Consider the following 8,669-nt stretch of genomic DNA (forward strand, 5'->3'; position numbering starts at 1 on the left):
GGAAATGTGAGGCCAAGTGAAAATAGGAAAGTTGGATTGTATTTTGCGAGTTTGCTGGGGAAGACAGTAAAAATTAATAACATTATTATTAGAGGCAAAAATGTTACTCGTTAGATAGTGCACATGTACGTATTAAGTTTAATTAAAAATTTTAACGTGTGGCAAGAAATTTTTTAAACAAAATGTATGCATAAGGCATTTCGCTCTCATTTGCATAAGTTTGCATCGGATTCTGTTGGAATGCTCTTGTCGTTGTATGGATTGCTATGAGAACGTTATAGGATGTCAACTGTAATCAGTAATTCTAGAAGAAAAGCACAATTAAACTCATCAGCTGTAGTTGACCTACAAAATTAACATGCTTAGAGACCCATATAAATAAGTGAGTTTGAAAAACATTCCTGTTTCGCAAGTTTTTTACGTTTTGAAAAGTCTTTACGAACTCTTTTACTTCTTTTTTTATGTATCTCAGAGTCGTAGAAACATAAAGAAATACTTACGTCTTTAGGTACAGGAATCCAGTCGTTTTTAGCGATCGCGTTATTTAATTACAATTAGACACTTTGCCGCTTGCGAAGAAAACCTAGAATATTTGAGCTGGGGACTCCATGAGACCAGTCACAGGTCATGAAAAACTTTTCGTGAGAACATCATGACGCACAACACCCAACATAACGAGAACACGGAACACTGCACTGATGTTAAGGCGTAATCTTGACTGATGCCATGCCTTAACTTTGCTCGGTTTGACATCACTGGCTTTTATCGCCGAACCTGCTATCTTTCCCCTATTTAATAAAGTTGCTTGTCCGATAGTTTCTGATAAGCGTTCTTTCAGTGTCATATCTAATCAAAATGTTGGATTTAAAAAATAGAATTGTATCGTGATTTTTAAATTGTAAGTTTTCATGTCTGCTTGATCGTAAATTGAAAAATATCTTAATTGCTCATAAATTAAATGATTCGGTCCCCATGCGCACTGCGCAATCGTATTGAAGCCTTGCGACGCTTAATATAAGGATACTAACTTACTTTTTCATTTTACTTTAATTTATCACTGAAGGCAGACACACAGACATTCCGTCTAAGAGTACTTAAAGTGTGATATTCACAACAGCCATAACCGCTGCTTCTATTGTTCTAAGCTGACGGCTATACAGTCAACGGAAACGTACGAAAATTCGCACCTCTAAAAGAATTCACGTGCTGATGACATAGAGGTTCATTTCTTTTATATATTGTTATTTGCTCGTCACAGCTATATCACAGGAATAGGTTATGATCACTGCATCGTGCAGTGTGTGCATCACAACATCGCTTCACTGCACAAGCATCACTGCCACCTGGTGCAGTGAATGCAGTGCCAGCGTCTGCAGTGCCAAAGTTGGCATCGTCAAGCCAAAAGTGCCATCAAATCTCATAGCGACGAAGACTTGCAATAAAACCGACATCTGACTAATTCTTGATCACTTCTTTAATTTAATTAATAATCGCTGAAACAACAATTATATCGTTATTCTCATTATGCCAACTACATAAGCAATTAATTGTAGCGCACGCGGACGGATGACGCTATTTTTAAACGTAAACTTAATAATAAGCTGCGTCTACAAATTCTGCATCCTTGCCAAGCAAATATTGTTCATCCGGGGGAGGTAGAGGAAAGCATCGCAATTTGATTTCATTTGGTCATGTAGGATGTAATTTTTTTCTCACTTCAGGGTCGGTGAGGCATCTTCCTATCCCGAAGTCATTGGGTTGACGTAGAATCTTTGTGTTTCGATCTATTGTTTATATTGATTATTGTTTATATAGGATAAAGGATATATTGTTTTTACTCCTCAGGGTCGGTGAGGCATCTTCGTATCCCGGAGTCATTGGGTCGACGTAGAATCTTTGTGTTTCGATCTATTGTTTATATTGATTATTGTTTATATGGGATAAAGGATATATTGTTTATACTCTTCGGGTTCGGTGACGCATCTTCCTATCCCGAAGTCATTGGATCGACGTAGAATCTTTGTGTTTCGATCTATTGTTTATATTGTTTATTGTTTGTATAGGATAAAGGATATATTGTTTTTACTCTTCGGGTTCGGTGAGGCATCTTCGTATCCCGATGTCATTGGGATCTATGTAGAATCTTCGCGTTTCAATCTACGTTATTAAGTGCATTCGTATTTTACGTAGAAATATAAATATTTTAATCGCCTGTGGCTTCAAAAATGCCATATTAGATAAGATGTTGGATTATTCTTTCGGTGCGTTGTTTCTCATCAGTAGGAAGAAGATGTACTTTTTAAAACAAAAGGTTTCATCTGGCAGGACAAATGTTTCATTAGTTGAAAAAACAATTGACGCAAATTAAATGTTAAATTAACTTATACGATTTATTTATTACAAATATTTTGCGCAAAATAATAAATACCATAATGTAAATACGCGTACATTATTTCGCTATATCGTGTCACATCACTGAACCAGCGTGGCACACAGAACTAACAGCAACATATATGGAATATGCTGATAGATTATAAAAGTTTACAACCTACACATGCTCTAGCTAGCGATAGCTGCTGATAGCGTCCATGATGACATGCAGTTCAAGGGCGTGTGGTGGAGGTTTGAATGATATTCTTTGCAACATATCGTCTATACCATGGTTGAATTAGTTATACCAGTTACAGTATATAGTTCAACCATGCATGGTCTATACTATGCCAATACGACTTTGTTAAGAATAAACCTGAATTTGAACACATGAAATGCGTAAAAAAATTGTTCTCCTATTTATACTGAAATTTTGTTAGGAATAAATCTGAATTCATAAGATTGAAATACGTAAAAAAATCGTCCTCGTATTTATACTGAAATCGTGCAATACCGGCGATTGTTTGTACTTTCCGTCGTTGCTAAAGTACTTGGTACTCCTCGCATTCCAATTAAAACAATTAATATAATTTGAGTATAACATTTAACGTACTTGCGAGAATACCGATTGGAAATTATAATTTGTTGTGTTGTTACCTGATTGGACAATTTTAGCTACATATTTTTTACGGTAGCGTTCTTTTGAGACCGACAACCGATGGTACAAGACGAATTTTTTATTATATTAATTTTATCTCTTATTTGAAATATGTTTCAGAACATTAATTTTTGTTCGCTGATATTTTTAACACCATTATTACGATCGCAACAAGAAACTCTTTCCCACAACCAACATTGAATTTATATTTCAGTCGATGCCAAAGCCCTGCAGCAATGCCATTAATCATACAATATCGACTGCTGCACTCTTTGATGAATAGGGCTTCATGATCACCATGTGCACTGTTTACTTGTAATCAATGCATTAGTAACATTTCGCATGACGTCCTAAAACATTGTGCTAATGTATTCCTTCGATTATCTATATTATATGTGTGTAGTAGCGGCTGTATCTATTAGTAAATAATGACAAATTGTGAAATTTTCTTTGACAAGTCATGCCTTCGCAAAGCGTCTTGTCCTGCACCCTGATTCACTATCTCCACAGTACTACTAACGATATCGAAACGCGGCGTGACACTCTATGTAGACTTCACATTGATTACAGAAAATGTTGTCAAAGAAAACGGCAGTGATGACGGCTGCAGCGGTAACTTCATAATATCTGCGTCACGTGGACGCATTCCGTTTCGACGCTGATGGCGAATATCAAATGCTTTAAATTTTTTAAAACAAAAGATTTCACTTAATCCTTATTTATATTTACTTGATGTTTGTAATTTTCATTTTTTTATAAAGTTTTTTTTAACATTAACTGAAAAAGTAAAGCTTTTTTCATATTTGTGGCACACCTTCGAAACAGAACAAAAAAAATTTGTGCTAATATGATAAAAAAATGACAAACTAAAAATACAAGGCAAAAAATATACCATAAAACAATTACGAAAAATACCCAATCACGCTATGGAATCAGTGAAACGTTCTGTAGTCGTTAATTCAGAATTGCAGATAGTTTAAGAGCTACAAGCTAAGCTACAGGTCTACGGGCGGGCTACGGTAACAAAGGCTGCCCGAATACGTCAGTGATCGCTTCCGAGGAAGCCCTTACCACTCACTTTCCCTGCACCTTTACCACTCTGCTCAGCTCAGCTACGGTCAGACTACAACACATCGCCTGCAGACAATAAGTCAAGAACATTATAAGAATCGGCGATCGGCTAAACTTTACCTTTTTTCTTCAATGCCTGCACTACAATTCTACTATTCGAGCTTAGCCTGTCCTGAGTGCCGAGACTCCCATCACTCCACTCAGCATTTCCTTGCCTATATGTCCCTCTCTACGAGTATCAGCGTGATCTCGTCAGAGTGACACGGTCCTTAGCGTGACAACGAGGACCCTCTTAGCGTGATCTCTGACGAGATCAGCGTGATCTCGTCAGAGTGACACGGTCCTGTGGAGGCAACGGCGCTTTGGCTCTTCTCGCCATCGCTGATCTCTCGCGTTCCTGTGCCGACTTCCACGCGCGGATTCGACGCAAGAAACAAACAACAAAACCATTTATTAGGAAGGACATCCGTTATCTCCATATGCTCTTTTTAGCGCATTTTCTCATTTATGGAAAAAATGCCCAATTGTGCTCGTAATATCCGTCCGTCCGACCGTAACTTCAAGTTTTCGTCGACGAGATAATGCGCTCTCTGTCACTCACTGCACTGAGTACTGAGTTGTAATTGCTGGTAAGGAGATAAATAAAAGCTTTTATAACGACTTGAATCGTGTTTATTCCACTCAGTACACAAATTACGAAGATACAACAGCATTAGTACGCTCTAGTACTGGCCTCTGAACGCATCAATGCCGCTGGCGAGAGCATCAAGCATGTGTGAACAGGTTCACACGCACAGGAAAATCGTATAAGGTTATATATTTTTGGTGCTCAAGTGTTCAAAGGCCAAGTAAACGTTTCAATAAGTCGACTGGATTAACAGCAAAAGCACATAAAATAATACGCGTTAGTATATACTTAAGTAAAATTGGTGAAGTTTGTGCTCGGGAGTAAACTAAGTTCAATAAAGTAACAATGTTCTCTTGTTAGAGAGAAATCTTAATTAACGAAAGAGAAATTTAAGCGCTAAGCCTTGAATGCATTGAAGAGGTCTAAAAAATGATCAATTGACGAACCTGTTATTTGATGAATTGCACATATATTTTGAGCGAAGTACGCGAGCAAAGCTAATAATAATAAAAAAGATACTCCAGCGGGCATCTGACGTTGAAATAACGCGGTTTCAACGAAATCAACTAGTAATACACTATATTTTCAACTTCATTTCGTTTGTTGTATGTCAAGCTTGAAGTGAAACATTCAGGCCGTTGCAAAACCGGTAATGTAAATGACCAGTCAAAAATCGGAGATGCAAGATCGCGCCTTAGGTAAGATATCTATCTTCAGCGTATATTATTAAATTGTATAAACAACATATTATTCATTATATTTTGGAGCAATTGCAATTTCTCGGCGTTAATATTTCCAAGCTCAAAGTTTCAAAATTTTGATGAAGATATCTCGTCTATGATCAACTCGGTAACCCACAGCTAAGTTTTCCGCGGCCTAAGATTACAATTAAAAACACAGCCAGTAAATGTAACAATAGCATCACCAAATCAGGGGGCTTTATAATGAGACATATTGTACGAACTGTCGGTAATCAAGCGAATTTAATTTAATTAACCATTATTAATTAAATAATAATTAATTAATTGTCGGTAATTTATAAGAACATTGCATACCTCGCTGCCCAAGCTAATAGTTTTAGGATACAACACAGTTTGTCACAATTTTTCTATTCCAAAAATACCTGCATTTACCTGATGCTTATACTATGTTAGAATTGAACATTGGAAATGTCCCAAGATGATCATGGTTTGTCTCGACACGTTTTAAAAATGACACGTAAAAAATGTCTCGACACGTTTTAAATGTCTAAACTTCAGAACAAAACCTACTTTGCCTCCCTGTAGAGTTTAATCACAGTTAATTGATTGGATGCACGAATAAAATAAAGCCGGCACAAGCGAAATATATCAAGCGGCCAAAAAATATTAATATATATAAAATCATTGCAAAAAAAAAAAACAGGAATTACAAGCGAGGCAGGAAAATTTTGAAATATAAAAACAGTTCTGAAAATCACATCTTATACTGCACACTCGTAATAACAGTGCTGAATTCTATACGCAATTACACGTAAGCAATTGAGTTTACACAATTGAACACACTTTAATTCTCCATCGTCTCCATCAATATCAAGTATTATCCAAGACATTTAGCTCGACCTCAAAGATATCTTGTCTCAAAGATATCTTGTCTCGTCCACAAAGCATGAGCGTTATCGCGATTTAAAAAGTCTCTCCAGTGTGAACGAGACCTCTGTCTCCATTTTTTTGCTAAATTATGCTGAGCAAGGCAAACACAAACAGAAACGTACCTACACTGAAAAATTCCTGCACAGGAATACGACTAAATAGAATAACCGACTCATAATGATGAGAATACCGCGCGCAGAGGAAAAAGGATAACAATATTCGCTGGAGGCGACGTCAGTACTAGAATTTATCATCGTTCAAATGATATCAGTACTCAAGTTTATTATTAGTCAAGCAAACTCGGTATTGAATTTACTGTCTAATTTCGACATAATTTAAGAGGGCGTCAGAGAAAAAATGTGCTGAACATGATCATCGAATGGAATTTAGCGAAAATTCTCTTCCGGTACTTAGTCCGACTCGAGTCTTTGAGATGAAAAAATTTAATTTTTAGTATACCTATAAGAAATTCATTAAACATCCCAGCACCTTATTGCCAAAGAATGAATTTTTAGTATAGAAGAAATTCATTCATCATCTCCGCACCGTATTACCAAAGAATGAGCTTGTATGGATGGTGACTGGCTCAGTCGATAGAGCAAAAGGCTGTTTTCTACGGTGAATAATACTTCAAAATAAGCATTCTGAATATAGATCTCCCGTTGTAGTAATCAATATTATAATTGGAGGCGAATATGAAAAGGATGTAAATTCTTTTGCTTCACTTATAAAAAATATGAGGAGTATCTCGTACAGATTCATAATACCGACACAAGATAATATTGATAAATGGATATTTAAAATTAATGGTTGCCTTAATTTAACTTTTCTAATAAATGACGATATATTAAGAAAAATTCACCTAAGCGAAAATTCTGGGAATAGAATAATAGTTTAAATGAACTGGCAATATTATATTCATATTACTTCACGTCAGGCAGTAACATCAGGATGATCAATCAATTCCATGTACAAACTGAGAATGAATGCTCTGACTACTTCGCGATTTTTCGTTAAATTTTTAAGAAAAACGAAAACTTGTGCTTCACTCGCGCTTAATTCAACAAAATTTTCAAAATAAATGTACGTCTGCTTGCGTAGGTCGGGTCAATAGAGAGTGAATTACCATTGATTGGTCAATATAACCATTGATTACCATTGATTGGTCAATTACCATTGATTGGTCAATTACCATTGATTGGTCAATATAACCTCAATGAACTGTGTGCATCAAAATTAAATCAAATAACCACATGTTCTTATTCGTTAATGTGCTGTTATTATAAATTGTGAAACCTTTTTGAATGTCATGGTAAGGCTGCAGAGAATGAGACCAAGCTATGTGAAAACTTGTATGACACAGCAGTGGGCTCCTGTGTTCAAACGTTTCATATTACTTATTTTTTTTGTGAATGATATCGTATACACGACTCATTTATATAAAATAAAACAAGTAACCCCATGAAATTCAAACAATATTAAGGCCAAATTATTAAGCGACACATTTGAGTGGTAATTATCCGTGGATCTTCCACTGCAATTCTAAACTTTCACGGGTGGAATAGAGATGTCAGCTGAACTAAAAATAGCACCGTCTTTAATGCCTGTAGAATAAATCAAAAAGATATTGGCAAGAACATTTTCGTTAACGTAGCAATGAACGTACATAAAAAATCACCACAGAAAATAATCACGAAACGCTGGAAAAAAAACTTAATTTTCACGAGGGAGAGGAATTCATAGGTGTAAAAATATAATGGCTTTGAATGCGAATACGATCTTAAAATGTAATTGGAATCATTAGGACTAGATTAAAAACACAAGACGATTTCATAAACAATAACTTGACAGGAGTTGATACACGGTTATAAAGGAAGCTATCGACAGACAAACAAACTGAAATTCATTCAATTTCTAAAGAAAAAAAAAGGGACAGTATAATTCAAAAAGATTTTTGCATTGCAAATGTTTGAGCTAAAGAGGATAAAATTGTGCCACACAATTAAAACTTGGCGTCAATTGCACTCACGGTAACTCAACACAATAACAGTTTTCAAACTAAACGCCGAGACACGAAGGAATAAAGAAACGAATTGAACGGTATAGAATTATAGAAAACACAGTCGGACATTATTCTCTGAGATCGGTATCAGTCGACGCTGGACAAAGCAAGGATACTTTCGAACGCCATTAAGTTCCAATTTAGTCAATTAAAAAAGCTCAACATTTATAATAGTAACATGCTACCATTACTATACGCATGGTATGTTTACTCCATGGAACCTACTTGCCAAGAGAGTAATTTTCGGTG

At 35.9% G+C, this 8,669-nt stretch overlaps 1 protein-coding gene across 1 annotated transcript in view; it reads right to left on the bottom strand.

Annotated features, from left to right (window-relative positions):
* LOC108667590 (1-phosphatidylinositol 4,5-bisphosphate phosphodiesterase delta-1) overlaps positions 1-984 on the bottom strand; it is a 39,431-nt gene extending 38,447 nt beyond the window's left edge. The window contains exon 1 of the mRNA XM_047883699.1: positions 501-984. The gene's annotated coding sequence lies outside the window, so the exon portion shown is untranslated. The remainder of the gene's footprint in view (positions 1-500) is intronic.
* Positions 985-8,669: the final 7,685 nt, after the last annotated feature.

This window comes from Hyalella azteca, unplaced genomic scaffold, assembly GCF_000764305.2.
Source record: "Hyalella azteca isolate HAZT.00-mixed unplaced genomic scaffold, Hazt_2.0.2 contig13490, whole genome shotgun sequence".
Taxonomy (NCBI): domain Eukaryota; kingdom Metazoa; phylum Arthropoda; class Malacostraca; order Amphipoda; family Hyalellidae; genus Hyalella; species Hyalella azteca.